Source organism: Sinohyriopsis cumingii, chromosome 4 (genome assembly GCF_028554795.1).
Source record: "Sinohyriopsis cumingii isolate HCF-2022 chromosome 4, ASM2855479v2, whole genome shotgun sequence".
Classification (NCBI taxonomy): Eukaryota; Metazoa; Mollusca; class Bivalvia; order Unionida; family Unionidae; genus Sinohyriopsis; species Sinohyriopsis cumingii.
The window spans coordinates 117,575,514-117,598,433 of NC_142964.1; positions in this window are offsets into that span (position 1 = coordinate 117,575,514).

Consider the following 22,920-nt stretch of genomic DNA (forward strand, 5'->3'; position numbering starts at 1 on the left):
AATGAGCATATAATATGACAGTAATACAGTAATGTATATGTAACTTAAATATAGATATTGTACAATATTGTAGTGCTAAAGGATTATCACATTATCAAGTTTAAGTATATCATGTGTTGAATTCGAACTGTTAACTGACTATGGAATGTTCTTGGAGGTTAAGAGGTGGAAATAGCATGATATCACATAGATATGCTAAAGAAAATAGTGAATAACACCAGCGTTAAAATCTAAGATAAACAAAAGATGGCGAGTACGAAAGGTCAAGGTTAAAACCATTCACAGTCTAAGTAAGTGATAAACTCTTTGCATGGATCATATACTAACAGATACAGGAAAAGGTCCCGAATGAGTAATTGCTGAACAAAATAGATGGATACTAGAGAATCTGTTCGAAATATCAGACGACTACGATATTTGGCTTGTCACTTTCGCACGACGAGAATATCTACACTGGTTACATATTAAAAGCATATTTTTCGATTCCATTACATTTCCATGACTATTTCAAGGTCTGTCCATAAGCTACAGAGAAAATTAGTTACTGATGAAATCATCTATTTCCCTTCTCAAAACATTTCTCTAATGATGTAGTCGTATCAGAAAACTACTAAATTTCTGTATTGGTCACTAATTTATTACACAATTGATTTCGAAATAGTCTAATGTACTGGAAGCAAATATTTTTCATTCATCGTTTTGATTTCTTTCCTTTATCATTTCAGAGGTTTCTTGACGAGTTATGGTGAATATGAAACCATGGGTTAGAGCACGATGGACAATGATATGTGAGCATCAGTAAGCCCAATGGTATTCTCATCATTTTTACCACAGTCTGCGAATTTGATAGCTTCATTAACAGTATTTTACCTATCTGCTCCATATTTGAATTTAGTTAATGTATCATTATCAATGCCTTGCTGAATTCTGTTCAAGCGAATCATGTACGATAATCGTTTCCATAAGAAATTGGTGTCTTTCACCAGCACTGTTAGCATCTCATTTCGTATTCATATTGCACAACGCAAATAAGCTACCTTGCACATCAATATATTTGGACTTCGCTTTTGCATTGCTATCTGTACAGTTTGTTCAGCTGTTGGGTTTCTTGGGATTCACATGATGCAGTGATGTGTTGGAATGAGCCATAAAACTCTTCTCTTTGTTGCTCCTTCTGAGCAGCTATACATTTACCGTACTTTGTCATTTGATTTATGTTGATAAAGCACAATTAGCAACATCAACGTTGTTCACTATCGTTGCTCAAGGCGATGTCTAGCTTAAAAGAAACTTGTACTCAATGAACACTATCGCCCATCACGAGTGAAGTGATATATCCTCGTATTTTATTTGATATTAAAAGATTGGAAGAAATCATTACGTTGGGACTGTGCTGGTTTTTCAAGTTTTACCTTTTATTCTGGGCTCGTGGATGCATCTGTGCCTGTGGCGCCTTGAGTAGAGGTGTGTATAGTAAGTGTCATGCAGGTTGTTTATAGTTTGAGTAACAAACTTTTGTTTTCTCAATCTTTTATATATATAGACAGGTATCTTGGCTCTGTTTTCATTAAACACTGCCATTTTTTCCTTTCTGTAAATCTTCAAAACATATCATGTCGCTCTAGAAACTCCATTAGAATGGAACACCCTTAACAGATAGCTGTTTCCTATAATTGCTGGAGCATTAGCTATTGATCCCACAATAACTTGTCCTAATGTTTATCAACGATGAAATGTTCACATTTAAATAAACAAAAATGGGTAGATGGTGGCGATGATTTTGATTTTTCAATTGAAATTATGCTGATAAGGAAGACGATAATGCTCTGGAGACTAACCTGCCATAGGTGATACTGTATAGAGTGGTAATCGCCTTGCAGATAAAATAATATTAGGTTTCGACGATCCCTCACCGATTAGAGATTATAGACTTCCACTTCATGTTCTTGTCTTATACCAGGAGGACATAAAGGACAGCCCTGGAAGGAATGAATAAAGATACAACTTAGAGAAATGCATGCTTAAAATACAAAAAGAACTCCACTATTATTTTTAAAAAAATATGGAAAGATAGTATAGCAGGTCAGACGGGAATGGAGTTTTGGGTTGCAATAGAGTGGATAGAAGAAGGCGACAAATTGGCGTTATCTACTGAGGAAACCGTATCCATTAGAACTTATTGTTGTATAAAGACAACTAATACAAGTATCAGAGGAAACATAGACGCAAATAAAAACATAATTGAGACGTTTGATAAATGGGCACGGGAAGCAAAGATTTTGATACATTATTACCACGAAAGAATGAAAAGTGAGGATCATCCACCTGCCGTGAGAAGACTAGTCACTTTATAAGAAAAATGCGAATATGGTAGTAATGTAAATGCTTTTGATGTTATCAATATGAAAATAGAATCCATTAATATGATGTGGAAATGCATTATAAAAAAGATTGACTGGGTTAAAATGACAACAGCACAGAAACAACAGCGATGCGTACTGTTGCAAAGATCTGAAGGCAAAAAAAAAAGCGCAGTCAGCGGGACATCTAATATTGTCTGAGTTTTTCAGAGAAAATATTTTGCAAAAATCAATGTAAGCGTTATAAAATACCATTAGGTGAAATGTTGAAACAGATGTTTAAATAGGTATGATAATATCAGCTTCTATTGGCAAAATATAGCAAATCTTTTAAAGGTTTTTCTACGAGGTGGAGATGGAACAAGCTACCGAGTGCTCATAAGGAGGCAAAGATAATTCGTTGGTTAAGAAAATTAAAAAGTATTTAAATAAATCTTGGTTAATTTTTGTTCGAGTTAGCCAAAATATTCAGCGATAACATTGCCTGGAATTATTGGCCGCAGAACAAGCTGGCTTTTGAAAATAGCTCAACGAATTTGTCGTTTCCTATCTGAACATGTCATATTACTTATTTATGCATTGCATACCGTATTATTTGTCTTTTGTTGATCACAAGTGTAGACAATACATCAAAGAATATAAAAAGTTAATAATCTGTTTCGGAAAGAAAGTTATAGAAGTTCATACAACAATTAGCATCAATATAAATGAGTGGTTATTGTGTTGGTGTATTTTTGTTGTTGTTGTTCTGGTTTTTATTTCGTGACAGATACTGAGTACTTTTCCATGTTGATACGTTGTCATGTGTCATTTGTATCTCCATATAGCGAATCTTGCCGGAGGGGACTATGCCAGGAAAACATCATCGTAATCCTTCTTAACATAATGTTTGCTCACTTCTTTTGTTTTGTCCTCTTCAAGGTCTTGTTGAATAACAGTATTTCCCCAAATAATCATGAAATACGTGCATTGATTTCATTAATTCGGTATCTGGAAATAATCATGAAATGTATGTATCGATTTGATTAATTCTGTTACATTTGTGTCTGCTGAATAACAGTAGGAAATTGCATAATCAAATGCAGTAACGGCCTTAGCTAACGCGGGGCCCGACTTAGAACATTTTGGCGGGGGCCCTTAGATTTAGGCGCCCTGTGAGCACCGCATTTGGAAATATACTTTTAAACATGTTTTATATGATATTGAATTTAACATTTTCTTACACCGCTTTAAAATTACTTTCTCTTTATAGATATATTTATAAAAATTACTAGGGTAGAGCCCCTGTTTGCGAGGGGCCCGATTGGGACAAATCGGTCCAATCGGCCTAAGGCCGGCCCTGACCAAATGATACCTACCCAAATCTCATGTCACTCTCTGCTCTGTATTTATTCATAGTCACCATTTTCAAAATTTAGGGTGAAGTTATAACACATATATAAATGACGGTATGCGAAAAATGTATATTTTGTATTATCTTGTCAAGGTACCATGTTCATATTTCATCGTGAATATAATGGTGGTCATAGTGCATGATTTTATCCGGGAGAGCGATTGCGACATAGTGAGGTTAATGAGCTAGACAGTTGACTGACTGCGGTACCTACAAAGTGTCCGCACTAAGAATTCATATCGGTTTTTTTTCCCACTATGCAAGACTTCATAGCGGACTAATTGTTTTGTATAGTTATGATGCATATGGGCTTATCAGGAAGTTTTCATCTTCAATATAAATTTATCTTTCTGCAGTAGAACTGATTCCGGTTGTATTGGTGGATTCGTTGTAGTGGCTTGTCTCATCAATGAGTGCTTTAAGGTTTCCTCGCCAATGCGAGTCTGCGCAGAAGGTTGCCTACTGGTGAATGCAGATAGAATCATTTCTTGTGTAAGATGTATATGTGCTAAAAAGGACTACCTAACATGCGTTACTTTTCGATGGCATCGTCGTAGTTTTATATTTATTATACGACCGACACGAGATTTTATCTCCTTACCCGTTGCTGAACGGTATATTCTCATGTAATTATATATTCATATGTTTTGTGAACATCACAATTTCATCGGGAGCCCCGTGTAGCCGAGTGGTCTGAAGCGCTCGCCTTCACCGATCACGACCATCTTCAATATGTTCAAGTCTCGGGTTCGGCCAGCTGTGGATATGTGAGAAAGCTTATCAATAGCTTCCCGTGTGTCGGTAGTTCTTACCCGGATTTTCCATGGTTCTTTCTCCACCACATATATCTGATGCAATGTATAGCCTGTCGTGTGCAGAAAAATGGCGTCAAACCAAAAAAAAAAAAAAAAAAACACCTGCAACAACGTCATCGATTCATATGCCATAAGTGACTTTAAAAGGTTCCTTGTTTTATACGTTAACATACAATTAAAATATCATCGAAGAAACAGAATAAATTATAATTCGTTTTGTTCACAGAATATTTATTACACGCACAAGCTTTTTTGTTTGGTACTTGTGGAATAGGCTTTAAAGTATTTTTTTTTTTAAATTCATCATGCAATTGAAATAGTATTAGGATAATTTGTTACATTTAGTTTATGCATAACTTGATGATCTTGCGTTATTGTAGGTAAACATTGCCAGTGTTGTAGTGGGGTTTGTATGATAATGACCATTGAGGGAGGAATTGGTGGTGTGGTAAGATGATGTAATGTCAAATTATAAAGCTTAGTCAGTGGCTAACACTTGGATAAGGGTGTTCTACATGTACCTTGAAAATGAGAGGCAGACAGGGAATTATGCAAGAGAGTGTTATTAGCCTTTTACTTACTGTCTTCACGGGGCTTGTTGGATGATCACACGAGCAGAACTATTGACATTTGCAGCAGAATTCAAAGAGCCAACCAAATTAGATAATCTTACGTAACATTGCATGAACGTATAGAGTAGCAGGTGGTCAGTCACTTCTCTGATTTTTCAAAGGTACATACAATGGATTTACAGTCTCCACATCAAACTTTTATTATGGATTTTTGCTGGCCCGCCACCACCAATTAAGTAATACATCGTGGGTTGTGCCCTTACGTCGTTCATGCGCGTGTGGCTACCATGGGATAGGATAATTTTTCCCAGTCAGATACTCATAAGCTATACTAATAACGTAAAGGACATGCCCGTTAAATACTTTTTTTTTATAGTTTTAAATAGGAAAAATATAATATTTTCTTCATGCTGGGATCAGCCTAGCTCTATTCCACGAATCTGGGATCAACCCAGAATACACTATTATTCGGGGATCAGCCTAGCAGAGATTTAGTTAAGATGTGATCGGACCAGAATACATTAGCATGCTTGGATCAGCCTAGCACGTAGTCTACTTAGGCTGGGATCAGCCCAGAATACACGTGAATGCTTGGATCAGCCTAGCACAGACTTTCCCTGAGCTGTGATCAGCCTAGCACAGTCTACGGATGCTGGGATCAGCCCAGATTGGACTATAATGCTGGGATCAGCCTAGCATAAATTTACTTGAAGATGGGATCATCCCAGAATATACTCGAATGCTGGGATTAGCCTAGCACATATTTTACTTGAGCCGGGGTCAGCCTAGCACCAATTCTACTTGAGCCTCGATCAGCCCAGAATACACTGCAATGGTGGGATCAGCCTTGCACTGATTGGGAATCAGTCCTTTACATTCAGATTCTAGCCCATGAGTAGCCACCACAGAGAGAGCCAAATACTTAAATTAACTATTGATGTTATTTTAGTTATGAGTTTGATGTTGTACAACATTGGCAATAATGAAGTGGCATGTTTTAGAGAATGGGAGAGAGTGGGTGAGAGACGAATGCATATACTCATGTATCCTATATTTCTTACAATGCTTGTGTTAAATTATTTCTCGTACAATTCAGTATTGTTTTGTTGTGCATAAATTGATACAGATGTAGACTAACTGTAGTTCACGTTTGTTTAATCTAAATTAAGTAAAAGATCGATATCTGTTTGTTTATATATGTGTCCGAATTGCATGTATGAGAGCAGGACATAATTCATGACTATATTCATATGCTTTGGAACTACATTTATCATTTCATGTTTGGAAGTTTATCTCGTCACTAATCCAAAACCCAATCGGTCTATCATATGACAAAACATTGTCTCGCTAAACGCATTAGCTATGTTAACTTAGTTAAAATTGAGTTAGCCAATTTATTTAATCAAAATTGAATCGTAGGACAATGGTAATGTGTTCTTATAGTCAACTGTTGTCAGTGGAGAAACGATCACATTACATTGTATTTATCTTGTCCCTTTTCACTTCTCAGCACAAAAGCCTTTTCAGAAAATAACATTTGTAAACAAAATATATTATTCACAGATACCAGTATTGTTGCCTTCGGTGAAACTCATACAATTTGTATAACTCCTCTCTAAAAAGTGTTGAGTCCATACGGTGTAGCTTTATAATATTATTTATAATGTGTTAGATATTTTAAATTTAATCTTCGCTCTGCTGTTTTCGCTCTGCTCAATGCGCATGAGTCACGCCAATAACTGTATCTTCGTCAGGTTTGACGATATTATTATTTCCATTTATTTCAGCAAGGTTAGAAGTAGCATGAAAGGTGTAGCTCTGGTACAGTAGTTGAAAAATAACAGCAAAGAAATTTGATTTTTTTTCTCTCGATCTACACAGAGGATATCTGTGTTTTTGAATAGGTATAAGATATATTTCACGAGTGAAATGGAAAAATTGTATTGTCATAAGTGACCTTACAAACAGTTTAGACTTCACGAAGGAAATATTTCCTTATATCAACTGCAACAACGTAGATTTTCTTTGATTTGCATGGATGTGTTTCTCTATTATATGTCAATGCTATTAAACGGCTGCATTATTACAGCGTATTAAAAAGGGTCCGAAATTGTACAATTTTAGCATAGTGACTTGTTGCAAATTTAGATTGTGCATATACTGTTTCAATTTATGTATTTTGTCAAATTAATGACTTTGACATACGAAAATTATGAGAAATTTTGTTTTCGTTCACATATTTCCTGCGTTGATTGATATTATAAATATTGCAGGGGTGAAGATTCTGTAATAACATGAGAAGAGTCGAACAGACTTCAGTGCGTGACATCATTAAACAACATATATTAATGATTGCGAATGTACATAAAATGATTTTAGTTTCATTTTTAAAAATTTATTTCCGCATTCAGACGCTGATTTGTTTTGTTTTGGGAAACTTGCATTTTATTTAGATAGCATGTGCTACCCGCAAATTTCGATTGTAGCTTAATTTCGTTTTGCTATCGACACTATTGCATGTTTGATTTCTCCATATTTTTCAGACATGATTTTGATTGTGATGACAGGCAGAATCGCTAATTAAACAATTTTATTACTATATGCAATCACGAATTTACGCAAGGGCAGATAAACTTCCTAAATGGAAAAGAGAAAGTAGTTCCAAAAGTGATATCGCCATTGTGTCGATATAAATTTTTCGCCTACTGATATGTTTCTATATATCTCATTATAAATTGTATAATAAATGCATTTGTTTATTTAAAATATATTCTGCCTTTAGCTTCTTTGGACCTTAGCATTTGTTTTATTTAACTGTCCCTGTAAAATAAATACGTGCATTGTGATAAAATTTAGGAATATCACTGCTCGGAGAGGCTGGTCCATTAGTGGGTAAGTTACTATCAAAGTCTAAGTCGAGTAAGGGACTTTCAAGGTTTGCATGATTGAAGTACTTGGAAAAGTACTCCCCCCCCCCGGAAATATATCTATATGACATTATTCTATCGATATTTTTCTTTCTACGATTCTTGTTTCGGTTTTATGAAACAGGATGTGACTTTAGTCTATCTTTGTGGCACAGACGTAAAGAGATCAGTAAATATCACAGTCCGTGCCCAAAGTAGCTCGTGAATAATACAGTGCAATAAACAATATCTGAAAGTTTTTCTTCGCAAAATGATTAAGATGTTCAACTTAAATGTAACTGCCTTAGTAATATTTCGCTAGATGATTATAGACGGAAGGAGAGACAAAATGTGATCTGAGAGCTGGGACATGTGCGTAAAAAATTATGACCCGATAATGAACAATGAATTTTTTAGAACTCCATTTCCCACATTAAAAACTTTGAAAGGTCATTTATCGATGACCTGTTGAACGACGATGTATAAAACGATAAACGGATACCGAACACAATAATCAAATTTTCAATAGTCTTTAGTGTGAAACAGTAAAACAGCTCAAACGATTCCCGCAATCCCTGATTAATATATATTCTTTTAAAATGGGCGCTTGCTATCACTTTAAGTTAATGAAGTGTACGTCCAACCTTTTATTTTGCCAAGCATATTCTTCACAACACTTATTGACACTCAAGGCCACGTGCGCAAATTGAATTGATGGCCTAATGGCCGTACATCAACAATCAAGAAACTCGATATTTCCTAGAAATAAGGATTATTCATGGTGTTCGTCCGTATAATGTGCTTATGAGCCAATGCCAGCATATGTAAGCGGTCAAAGTATGAAAGCTATCTACTGATTACATTACACCCACTCTTTATCATCTTCGCTAGTCTAGGTTCCGATATGTTAACACTATCTACATAGATCTATGTAGATAGGGTTAACATATCAGAACATTGGCTAGCGAAGATGACTCTTTGCAGCATGTTTATTTGTGCCAATGCAAACACATGCATCGGTCAAAGTAGCTTCCTACTGATTACGTTACCTATAATGATCATCTTTGTGACGTCATTGGGCAGGGTCAATGAAAGGTTGCATTGTCAGGTTGGTAGAAAGACCATAAATCATACTCTGTATTGGATGACTAACTGCTATGTTGTTGAAAGAATTATAATACAATAATCGGAATCGAACCTGCCCCCTTCTGGTCACAAGTAACTATTATTCATTCTTTCTCAGGCTACATACTTTGGTTTAAAGTCGATAAAACTGGGTCTGAAACTGACAATGTTTCTTTTGGAGTCGTCTAAGTCTGATTTTAATCAGATTGGGATTCGTCTATGTTCCTACATCAGCATAAAGCAAGCACGCGCTTTATTTTGGTACATGTAATACATTTGCATCATATGAGACCTCGTCTAATTCTTTCGTCTATCTGCCAACCAGGGCTCTGTTCATGCTTAATTGTAACGTCATACAGGGATTCTCTAATGATCTCTATGCTGTATACACACTCTAGTATGTTGATTTGGGCTCTCATTTTGATGCAATATGTTCTTGGTTCAGTACTTGTCACTGGAGGCATCGTAAGACTATCAGTTGTGCTCCGGATTTATTATTGTTTAATACAATAAAAATATATTATTTTTCAGAGAGATATTTTCTTTCAGAGAGGGGAGAAGGGGTAAGTACATTTTTAAATATTATCTGGATTGCATCTAGTGCAAACATCTTTGATGAAACGAAGCCATTGATGTTGCTTCTTTAACATCGTTAAGTTGACAGTTCCAAATGATTTTAATAGAAAAAGCCAAACTATCTTTTTAATACAATTCACTTTTGGGCTTAGGAAGAAGAAAGCTATTAGCTCGCAGAGAGTGCAGTATTCGTAGACTAGAGTCTGCATTGATAGTATTTGTCCTTTTACTGAACATACGAGGAACATCTAGAAATTGTGGATATTTTATCTTTCTTTTTTTTTTGTTATTGTTTCTTGCAGTCTGTCAATAAAATATTTGTTGAACATGTCAATAAAGTTAATGCCGATAGATAGACAAATTATATATATATATATATATATATATATATATATATATATATATATATATATATATATATATATATATATATATATATGTATATATATATGCACAAAATTAAATGCACTGTCTCTGCAGCAGCACGCCAGACACCTATAGATTTACGCAGATGACGCAGCATACGTAAATGACACCAAAAATGTCTGACGAGAACGAGTCTGCTTCTTTGCAAAGAGCATACGATTATCAGATCTCTCTTAGGGTATTTCTAGACTGATATCAAGGAAAACTTGAATATATGTTAGGGATGTAATTCCCTGTCAGATCCAATAATTGTAAGGTAGTTTCATTGTTTTAAAGATGGTGGCGAATGTATGGAAGACGACCCAAGTTCTTGAAGACTGTTGTCTACGAGTGGTGAGCGGGAAGTGGGTGCAGTTTATGCACAATTAACTAAGATGCTCGGTACACAGTGGAAGATAATTCTATTATCACAAGCATTAATTCGTTAACTGTTTTTGATAAAGAATCATTTGAAACTCACAAAGATGTGTGCAATATATATCTCGTATTTGTTGAGGGCTGATCAAAAAACAGACTACTATTGAGATCGCCAAACAGCCACCTGCCAAGGATGAAAAGAGTGTCCCGACGTTTGAATCAGATTGTCACAGATCATAAAACATGGATTTACTCTTTGAACCCAACTCAAGTGAAAAATAATAAAGTACAAACCTTAGAAAACGAACAGAAACCATAAATCATTCGACGTAGTCGGACTGTCAAGAGAGTTTTATATGTATTATATTTCGATGCCAAAAAGCTACCTGCCAAGTATGAAACGAGTTTCATTATGTTTAAACCAATTGGATATTTCAAAGAGAGCATTATGCAAATTTCCTTCAGCGGCATTTTTTTTGGATAAAATATTAATACCATAAAAGGTTGAGTCATTAGCATAGAGATCTGTATCAGTATTTCCTTTGTGTAAATGTAGATCATTTATAAACAAAAGAAGTAGTAGGGATCCTATAAGGGATCGTTGAGGTTCTCCAGACGTCACATATTATTCATCAGAAGTGCCATTATGTGTTGAGACCCTTTAAAATATGACTTACAACAATATGTGCTTGTAAAGCTTTCAGTTTTCAAGTAAAATATTATGATTGATTAAACCAAATGTTTACCTGAAATCAATCAACAAAACTCGCACTTGATCTCCACATCTAAAGCATGTGGCCATTTTGTAATCAAATTAGCAAGAGCAATTTCACATGAATGATCTGGGCGAAAGTCTGACAATCTACCATGCAACAGATTGTGTTTATCACAAAGAATAATTAAGAAGCCATATGAATGACGTCTGAGGACATTTTATAGGATAGGAAGGATTGAGATGGGTCTAAAAATATTTATTTCTTCAGGAGAACCAATTTATGAAGAGGCTTCTCTTTAGCCTCCTCCCATTTGTCAAGAAGTGTATTTTTATAGTCACACACACACACACACACACACACACACACACACACACATAAATGGCGCTGTCTTTAATAATGTTGGTCCAGTAAGTTAGCACACGTGGATTTTGTTGCTTCTAAGTTGTTGACATACTTCAAGACTTGATTTCATTTATGACTTTTTTCTTTGAAAGGTGTTACAATTCATTATGATTACAAAAAGAGCAGCTGGATTTCATGCTGGGGTATACACGGCAGACAGTTAACAAATTATAAATTCACATTTCTGAACTGCAAGATGAGCTGATCCAGCTTCCAGTGTAAATACTCTAAATCTGTTCCACTTAAGGCATCATTGCCTCCAACTGATATAATATGAAAAAAATGTCTCAATGCATCCATGCTCCAGAGATACCGTGACAGTGGACTCCTTTAATATAATGTTCTTATATTCATTTCACCTGAGTGTCCCCAATTAACAAATATCTGTTGTATTATATGCATGTGGATGGGGTGGGGTGGGATAGGGTGGGGGATAGGGATGTTGTTTGTATCCTGATTATTTTGGGGTGTCAGTTTTTGAAGGTAGGCTTTGTTCTTTATCGAGATGAGGTGTGAATTACATTACAGCCCCATTGCTCCGTTAATGGATTACTAGCTGCTTCGTAAATGTTGAGTACAAAGGTGACGGTGATGATCTCCTTAGCATTGACGATACGAGGGTTGATGATTTAACGTTAGTCCACATCTTGTCGCGAGAACAGGTGAAGGGAATGAAGTGAAACACTGTTATTTATAGTGGAAGAGCGGATCGAAACGGATTGAATTTCTTCACCAGTCCAAATCCTCGTTACAAAATTCAGTCTCAGTGCGGAGTCTGTCTTCCAATCCGAAGAGAGCTACATGTGACGTCACATTCCCTATATAGGTAAGCTAGCGTCTGTGCGCAGTGAATCAATGCGACATTGTTTTGAAACATGACGGAAACTAAGAAGACGATGAATTGGGGTGTACCGTCCGTGGAGACGAGAAGCGATGGCATCGGCTACCAAAGTCAACACAGTCCTACATCCAGAAAAGACCGATTTTAATTTGGGATTTAGTGGATTTTCTCTCTTCTTCCCAAGAATTTGTTCCGGTATCAGCACCTTCACCACCTTCTCCTTCCTTATCACACGTCGAGGATTTTTAAACAGAGACAGAAAGAAGAACTGGAGAAATTGTTGCAACAGCAGAAATAAGCAAAACAATCTTTTCTCCTTCAACAGCAACAGTGAGAAGAAGAAGAGGCAAGAAGAAAACGACAGGAAGAAAAATCAGCAGAGAAGTAATAAGGTCAAGGAGAGAAGGAGAACAGTGAAAATCAAACGGTGACAGTGCTTTTAGACATTTATCAGAGTTAAGGAGTCTAAAACAAATGTATCAGACTTCTTTAATACGACCCAAGGGATGAAGCCCAACCCTGTGACTACGCCTGAGATATCATCGCTAGTGATTGATACCAAATCATCGACAGGAGCAAGTCAAGAAATTGGCCTTAGCCGTGGCAATGGCTTAAGGCAGTAAAACCTGCTTGCTTCCCGTTCTTCAGTTTGTCTTTTAAAAAAAAAAAAAAAAAAAAAAAAAAAAAAAAAAAAAAAAAAAAAACACCCAACGGTCCTTTTCAGATCCATCTACTTTTCTCGAAAAGAGATAGCATTCAATTTGCGACAGTCAATTAAAACTCAAAATCCCTTTTTGCCTAATGATGAACGTGTGTGAGTGCGTGAGTGAGTGTAGGTCCTTATTCTAATAAACCAAAACTTACCTTTTCTTTCTGTTTTATTCTGGAACACATTTTACAATCCAATTCACAGCACAACACTTTAAAAAGTTCATAGACTTCTTCTGTGTCTTTGTTCACTCTCTCTTTTTTTCAGTTTCTTCACTTGCACAGGATTCTTCTCTTCTTCCTCATTTTAGTCTCGTCTTCTTTTCTTCCCTTTCTGGACGTGTCGGGGTTCTTCTTTTTTGGAGGCATATCTTCTTCCTGTTCGGATCCCCTCTCTTCCTCTTGCTCCTGTCTTTTCTTATGGCAGTCTGAAGACCAATGTCCTTTCTCTTGACAATGATAACAGGTATTTTGATTCTTGTCTCTTTTGATACCTGTTTTGCTTTGACTTTTTGGACACTCTGTAGCCCAATGCCCTTTCTTCTGACAGATATAGCAAGTATCTTGACTTTTATCTCGAAAGGAGGAGGAGTAGTCCGTAGGCTTCTCAAAGAAAACTTTCGTATGACACCTCGCAAAGCTCTGATCAGTAGTTCGATCTGTATTGGCTCTTCCATCTTTCCGGTAATTTGAGAGTGAAATGAATACTGTGAGGGAAGACACTGGCCTGAGACTGATATAGGGACCCATGGCGTTTAAAATGTAGTCATTTGACTTTTTGCAGTCAAGATGAAACGATCGCATCATTTCGTAGAGAAAGGAGAAGAAAGTAAGAGGCTGTAACGTGACCTATCGTCTCGCACAGTAGATGAAATCTTGGATCAAATTAATGCCACCGATTTTGAAGATGACATGATGACATAACTGAGCCAGAATACAAGCCCAGAGAGTCTACATCAAACCAAAGTCCACCACCATTAACCCCTAAAAACTAGTACCACATTCGAGAGAAGGACAAACGCTCCTCTAGAAAATTTAGAACCACAGCCTACACGTACACGGTGGAGTTTAAAGATTTCATGTCCAACGTACCGTAGGAGAATGCAGAAGAGTTCATCACCGATGTGTGAGATTTTTTATTCACACTGAAACGGCAATGTGAAACCAAAGAAGACGAACGCTTGAGACTTTCCATTCATAATGACAGTTTGAAGTCATTCGTTTGAATCGAGTTTAGCAGAATTGACACCTTCCAAAGTCATCGACAAGATTCAACACGTGCAACAATTCAACGTCAAGTTTCACATCACCGACGGAAAAACGACACTGTTGACCCACGTTTATATTCCCCCCAAAAAAACGGACAACGCAGACTTTTCTTTTTCTTTTTCGGTCGGCTTTTCTTTTTCTGGGGTTGTGACCTGGTCTTGATACCGTTGCTCTTTTTTCTTCTTTTGGGTTCCCTTGGTTTTTTGGGAGTGGAGTTTGTCTTGGGGAGAACTTTGGGGGTATTAGGATCCCATTTTAAGAGTGAGCAAATGATGACGCCTCCTAGAGAACCGTTACCTCGAGAGTTCAAAATGATTTGCTTTTTGGTTTGAGTGTCGATGCGGGCATCGGCCATTTGCGTCAAAGTTACTTTGTTTCTGTCAAAAAAAGCGTTTGGTTTGATGATGAATGTGAATTATGCCTTGCAATAATTGACGTTCTGACACAGTAAACCATCGTAAGACTTCAATGAGACTGTCTTCTAAGACACGAGCATGTATCTGAGGATTCTTTTCGCGACTGATGCTGCACAAAGCACGAATCAATTTGACGGGGAGATGAGACTGAAGCGACGTCATATTGACGAGGTGTGAGTAAATAGACATGTGGGGTTTGAGTGGCATCGTCGTACGCCTGAGTCAGCCAAGGCGTCCCTAACTGTTTGGCTAAGACTTGCACTTGTGATTTATCTCCAGAGCTTTTAAACAAGACCACGTAATGAGCATTGAGACTGATGGTACGATGGGCTTTACTTTTTGGAAACAAATTTTGAGTGATGTAAATGACACTGGCATTACGATGATGCCCTTAGCGCGTACACCAGTTTAATTTCTTCTTCGTCTTCTCCTAACATGTCGTCGAAAATGACCAAATTGGTTTGACTGGGGTCATACACGATCCCGTCGTCTTCGCCAGGAATGCCTTTCACAGACTAGATGGAATCGCCTTGACTTTCTCGCAAGAGGCTGTGCCACTCTTTATAACACCACACGATCCGTTGATTTGGAGGACTGATCAAATGATGTTTATGTTCGATCAAACGTTTGACAAATTCGGTTTTGCCTGAACCGCTAGGTGCGGTAATTAACATGGTAAAGGGATGGCGAAGATACAAGGCTTCCCAGCTGGCACGATCTAAGTTTCGTCCATGACTTTGAAAGTGGAGGAAGAGGGAGCAGAGGCAGTAGAGGTAGCAATAGTAGTGCAGGGATTGTCACTTTTGACATAAAGACAGACAAGACAAGAGTTTTTATACTTATTTCAGGACACGTTTATTTTTATTTTTTAAATGGAACAACAAGAAAGACATAAAAACATAAAAGCCAAATGGTTAATTACAGCGACAAACCCCTCTCTCAAAAAAAACCCACAACAAAACGATCACTTTAGAGTATAAACAAGTCAATGTACAACATGTTTTCTGCAACCAAGGTGTCCTAGGGAGAGTGTGTAATATTCTTACAATCTCTACATTGGGTAAAGTCACACAGGCGTATTTCCGGAATGGTCTTTCGGGAATGTCCATGACAGTCCTGTCCTGAAGAGAGTGGTTGTCCTCGGTGACGTATTCTTCTAGCTCTGTCACTAACACAGGTTTAAAAGTTACTTTTTCACTGGACGTTTGAATTGAGGATCACAACTCTTGGGCATAATTGGCCACTTCTTTGGTCCAAGCCTTGAAACCCTAATTTTTCAATTCACGTACATCTGTTCAGTGAGGGTGTAAGTCACAAGATACACACACATCGTCATACACATCGTCTCTCGTGATCATTTAAAGGGACCACTTTCATGTTTTATCTGGTGGCAAGTGCTGTTCTTAAAGAGTCTACAAGGAATCGGCTTGTAACCAAAATCCCAGAAAGGAAGTCACTAAGACACTCACCACACGGCGACCCCAATTCAATGTACTCATTTCTTGGAATAAGCAATGGTAACCCCCTACAGTTTGAATACTCTCATTGATTTCCTTCCACGGAGTATGTCGTATCACCACCGACAAAGGTCGTGGCATGGTAGCCTGTTTTTATACCCTCTTTTGTTGAAGGTAATATATGTTCTTTTTGCACAGAACTGATCGTATTCCAATGGCGTATCCAAATGGTTTATTCACTAACTTGCACTCCTCTACAATCAATATTTGTTGTTATACATGTTTTTGGTAACCCTCTAAGTCTTCCTCTGGAATTCGGTGCAGTATCGACACTTTGTAAGCAGAATGAGTAGCATCCAAAGTCTTCTTGCCCTCGGGTAGTTGAACACTGTCTGACCATTGGAACACTTTCAAATGAATCAGTCCTCTTATAGCATTTAAGTACCAGTGGTTTAAACATCGGTGACGTAACGTATACAATTGTTCTTTGCGTTTGCGTAGTTTTGGATGACATTCTTAGGGTGGTATCTGCATGGCTTCACGTGGAGGATGACATTGATCATGAGAACCAGAAGAGTCCACGATAACGAGTGACATCACTTTCGCATCCTCAAGGTTCGACACGTACAACATCACTTTCCATGGCAGGTGCAGTAGTAGTAGCAGTCATAGCAAAGTTCCCATGATGTGGTACTGCATCGCTGAGGTCACAGCGTACGGCATCGCTGTCATCGCAAGGCACAGCATCACACTCCACTTGACAATCTTCGAACTTGAATTGTGTCTATCTTAAGTTCTTGTGTACTTCTCGAAAAAATTCATCTTTCTCGCTTGGTCTGGGTAGTTACAATGAACTCTCGGTCTTGGACGTTGTCCATTTTCATATGATGACCAATATTGAAGTGTCCGTACGGTAAAGTGAAGTGGTTGTCAAGTCGCACTCGCTTCTGGTACACGATTTGATACACTTTTTCCAAAGGTCGACTGACGATTTGGTGAGTGGCTAAACGTACAATCCTGTGCGGCTCGTAGGTGGTCACTTTAAAGTTTCCAACCTGTCCAGGCTGCAAAGCTTCTTTCAACACACCAAAGTTCACCACTCGACTGGTGCGATAATTGAGAGTCAATCCTTTCACTTTACACTCCGTATGCACTTCTCCTTGTTTGTCCCGGTATTCGTAGCCGTAATTTTTTTGACCGTCACTAGCAAAACTTAGAATCTTGTCGCCGAGGTGCACGTTCATCCAGGCTCCTAAACGGTCTCCTTCGATTGTAGGTTAACAGTGACCCCTGCGATCGATGTAGATGCAACTGTCCTTGTCAAAATACAGAACGCGATCTACTAACAGTTCTAAAACTTCGAACAATTTTAAGCGAGCATGGGCTGTCACGTAAGCGGCTATGATGACATTGCCCTACTTGAATGCGACAATATTTGCACACGTATGGATACAGCGAACACACGTCCAAGTATTTGATTTGTTCTCCTTTCTCCTCGAAAGCATGGTACAGCAAACAGGTAGAATTCGTCCGTCCTCCGTATAAACTGTCCCGTGGGTTCAAAGGGTCCACCAACTTGTAATTTTCCAGCATACGTTTAAACTCCGGATCGTTTTTCAAACGGTGATCGTACTCGAGTTCTCACATTTCCACCACTTGGTATCCTTGCGGTTCTAACTTGAAGCACCGCTGACAAGTGGCCTGGTATCAACCTTTCATGGTCCGTTGCAAAAACTGGTTTTTGGAACGCCTTGAGGGTTTTAATGGGGACATCCGTGAAATAAGCATCCGTTAAACTCGTACACGATCTGAGGGTTTTCTAAGTCGCAGCCATCCACGGAATACGTTCCGATAATCTTTGGGCCTCTTCCGTTGCAGGCGTGTTGGATCCATTTGTCTTCCTTGTCACACAACTAATGTATCTTCTACCGAGTATTGACGTTTGACTCACAATTTCTTGGGATACGATGGGCAATTTTTTCCCCAGATACTATAATGAACAAAGAACCGAACGTCCGAAAGTAACTTTGAGCCAAACTCATTTCCATGCAAGTGGAACAAGCACAGTTTAAAGATTCTACTTGGCCAAGCCTTTGAGTCGAATGCTTAAAATGTTTGGAATAACAAAAAAGGCATAAGGATATTTGCCGTACTTTTGCAGTACCGCCATTCTGCCCCATTTACCTGAGGCCGATTCCTTGTGGGCTCTGCATGATCTGTACAGTGAGATACCGCCAAAAAACATGAAAGTGGTAACTTTAAATGTCCACGAGAGACTATTTAAGTTAATAGCCTTCTCGACCTGTACGTTAACAAAAGATTCGTCAACTTTTAGGCACTGAAGATGTTTACGACGATGTTTGTGTAGCTTGTGACTTACACCCTCACTGGAATGATGTACGTGACTTGAACGGTTTGGGCTTCGAGGCTTTGACAAAAGAAGTTGCTGACTATGCCCAATAGTTGTGATCCTGACTTCAACGTCCAGTGAAAAAAGTAACATTTAAACCTGTGTTAATTGCAGTGGCAGAAGAAGAACCCGTCACCGAGGAAAACCACCCCCTTCAGGACAGGGCTGTCCTGGACATGGACATTTCAGAAAGACCATTCCGCGAGGACACCTGTGTGACTGTACCAAATATAGAGACTGTAAGAAAATTTCACACTGTCCCTAGGATACTATACGTTCGTCACTAAAAATGTTGTACGGAGACTTTTTTTATATTCCCCTTTAATCAATGTGATGTTTATTTTAATGATGTACTTAACCAATTGGTTTTTATGTATTTTTGTCTTTAGTGTTGTTCCATTTTAAAACATCAATAAACGTGCCCTGAACATTAGTATAAAAACTCTTGTCTTGTCTGTCTTCGTGTCAAAACTGTCATTTCCTGCAATATGGCTACCACTACTGTCTCTGTTCTCTTTTTCTCCACTTTCAAAGTCATCGACGACAACTTAGATCATGCCAGTTGAGAGGCCTTGTATCATCGCCATCCCTTTAATATGTTAATGAAGAAGATGAAGAAGAAATTAAACCGTGGTTTACGCGCAAATGGCATCATCGTAATGCAGTGTCATTTACATCACCTAAAATTTGTTTCAACAAAGCATAGCCCATCGCACCATCAGTCTCAATGCTTATTACGTGGTCTTGTTTAAAAGCCATAGAGATAAATCGCAAGTACAAGTCTTAGCCAAACATTTAGGAACGCCTTGGCTGACTCATGCATACGACGATGCCACTCAAATCTCACACCACCCGTCCGATTATTTGCGTTTTCGTACCCATCTGTTTCACGACTGGTGCCAAGACGGAGGGCATGTCGTTTACACGTCCCAGTCGTCGAATTAACAACAACAACAAAAATCCTTTAAAAACTCGATCATCTTGGGTCTGTCTCACACCTCGTCAACATGACGTCCCTTCAGTCTCATCTTCCCGTCAAATTGATTCGTGCCTTGTACGGCATCATTTGCGATAAAAATCCACAAATACGTGCTCGTGTCTTAGAAGCCAGTCTCAAAGAAGTCTTACGATGGTTTACGGTGACAGCACGTCAATTATTGCAAGGCATCATTCACACTGCACAGCAAACCAAACGCTTTTTGAGAGAAACAAATAATCTTGACGCAACTGGCAGAACCCCGCATCGACACTCAAACCAAAAAGCAAATCATTTAAAAACCTGGATGTAGCTGTTCTCTAGGAAGTGTCATCATTCACTCCCTCTTAAAATGGATTCTAATGCCCCCAAAGTCCTACCCAAGAAAATAGCCATGCCTGACCCAAAGTTACCCAGAAGAAGAAGAAGAAAAAGAGCAGTGGTATCAAGACCAGGTCAAAGCCTCAGAAAAAGAAAAGTCCCCAGAAAAAGAAAAGCTCCCAGAACACACCTTCTACCCGCAAGAGAGCCACTTCGGCCAGGGTGCAACCTTATATTCGCAAACCAAGACCTGCAGCAACGGTGACCGCGCCTCCAGTAGCCTAGGGTTCTTCCATTTCTCCGTTGCTGGTGATGCCAGCAAAGTCCACTTTGACACCCGTTCTTCCTACTTTGATGAAACAATGGAAACCCTCGTCTACAAGAACGTTTCCTCCAGCGGTGACACCCACCTCCTCTTTTGCTGCAGTAGCAGCTGCTCACAAAGTACCTGCCCCCAAAATAAAAGTCCAAGAGAGCTCGGGCATGTTACAGAGTTTACTAGATTTATCCACGCAAGAACTGTCCCGATTTAGTTCGTTATGAACCCACCACGACGCGTGATGCCTGTCATCAAGTTAATACGACGTAAAGACAATCAATGGCGACGCATTCCAGTATAAAAAAGACATGGTGCAAACGTTGGGTATCAGTATTTTTGTGCTCCTGAACACCCAAAGATGTCCCATCAAAGAAGTGCACACCACTACCATCGCCGTTCTCCTGTCCGAAAAGGAAAATGAAAAAGAAAAGGACAGTCTCATCATCCGTAAAAACGCTTAGCCAAGCATCGACGTCTACCCCAGAAAAGATCCCATCGTCCAAACAAAATGAGGAGCAAGCAAAGGGGATGATTTTTTCGCGTTGGAATGGTAGAAGATGTGTTCAAACAGTTTAGATTTTAAAATAATCCAACAATGTACCAAACAAAATAAGATAAAAGGACGCATGTCGAGCAATGGCCTTCAGTGTATTTTGTGCTCCTGAACGCCAAAAGATGTCCCTTCAAAGAAGTGCACAACACTAAAGGACAGTATCGTCAGTCGACAAAGCGCTTAGCCAAGCATCCACGCCAACACCAGAAAAGACGCACTCGTCTAAAGACAAAGAGGAGCAACCAAACGAGAGGATTGTGTGGTGATATGGGAAAAAAGTTGTCACATTTGTGACAAAGCGATAGTCCCAAAAAAGATAAAAGGGCGTGTGTCAAGTCATCGACGTCAGTGTATTTTTTGTGTATGCCCCGGTACAAACAAACAAACAAACAAATATGTCACCCCCCAGAAGTCATCCCTCTTCTACCCCCAAAGGAAAGAAAAGGAAAGTACTGCCAAATCTTTTATCCAAAGAGTGGCACATATAGTCCGTCCTGTCCAAAGCCCCTCCACCTATACGAAAACAAATCATTCACACCGCCTCTAAAGACATCGTCGATACCGTGTGCGAATCTTGTCTGAATGTCTTCAAATTAACGATACCTTTGTCTTCACATCAAAAAGAATGCTTAGCCAAGAATCGACACTTTCTTCGTCAAATGGTCCAGAAGAAAATATCCATCCGACAAAAGAAACAGATGTTAATGCAAACCGGAGGATTGTGCACCTGTTGTTAGCACTCTTGCTAAAAGCCACATTGGTACCTATGATTACAGGACTCGTGGGAGATGCTGCTTCACAAGGGATAGGTAAAATATGTTGGATCCAGAAGATAAAAGGGACCTCTAGGGTCAAAAAATCTCAAACGTGACCTTTGGAATCTGATGGAAGGACGAAAGCTGACATTAGTGCCTTACAAACGACGGATGGAATTCCATCGTTGGCAAGAACAACGGACCCCGCAGTTACCTCCCAATCCTAATTTGACCGAGATGTTCCAGTTACAACAAGAATTGCAATCGTTGATGGATCTCAGCGGTTTGTCAGAAACGGAAAAATCGCAACGGTACTGTCAAGTGTTTCAACGACTTCAACTCTTTCACCAGAGTGCTTTAGACGAAACAGCTACACCGACTATGAAATATTTTATGGTCTGATGAATAGTCATCTCTGCCAAGACCACCCAACCCCCCCAGTGACCAAGACAGATGCAGTGCCATGGATGCCTGAGGAAGAAGAGGCACGAAAAGTCTTTCAAACACCGTCAGCAGCTCCCATTCCTATTAAGACTGAAGCGTTCTTGTTGACCCCTTCCCCCACACCCCAACGAGAAGAACTTAAAGATTGGGTTAAAAAAAATGATGTCAACTCCTCCTTCGACAGAAGTGAAAAAGAAAGAAGGGAAACAAACCAGAAGTGAAAAAAGAAAGCAAGACCAAAGCTATCCCATTACCGCCACCGCCACCACCACTACCCTCCACTTCTATTCTCGTGGCACGTCGGACACATAAAGCAGTTTCCATACCACAATCTCGACCCATCCAAAGTAGCATCCGAGAAGAGTGGGTGACTTATTAAAAAAATGGAGAAAGTGTTAGTGTGCATTTATTATGATGCAGCCCATCCGGTGGGTTACTACGGAGTTCAGAAATTGTATCGTGCTGCCAAAACCCGACTGAAAAGTGTTCGTTTACCTCAAGTACAACGATGTTTACAAGAACAAGACACGTACACTTTACACAAACCCATTCGACGAAAATTTTACACGAGTCGCACCCGAGTGGAGGGCATCGATCATCAATGGAAAGCCGATTTAGCAGATGTCTCTCATTTGACCACCTACAATCGTGGCTACAAATATTTGTTTTGTGACTTCGACGTCTTTTCCAAATTTTCCTGGGTCGTGCCATTTACTTCCAAATCGAGCACTAAGTTAGAGCGAGCCCTCAAACTGGTATTTAAACAAAGTGATCGTCACCCTCTTCGATGGCAAACCGACAAA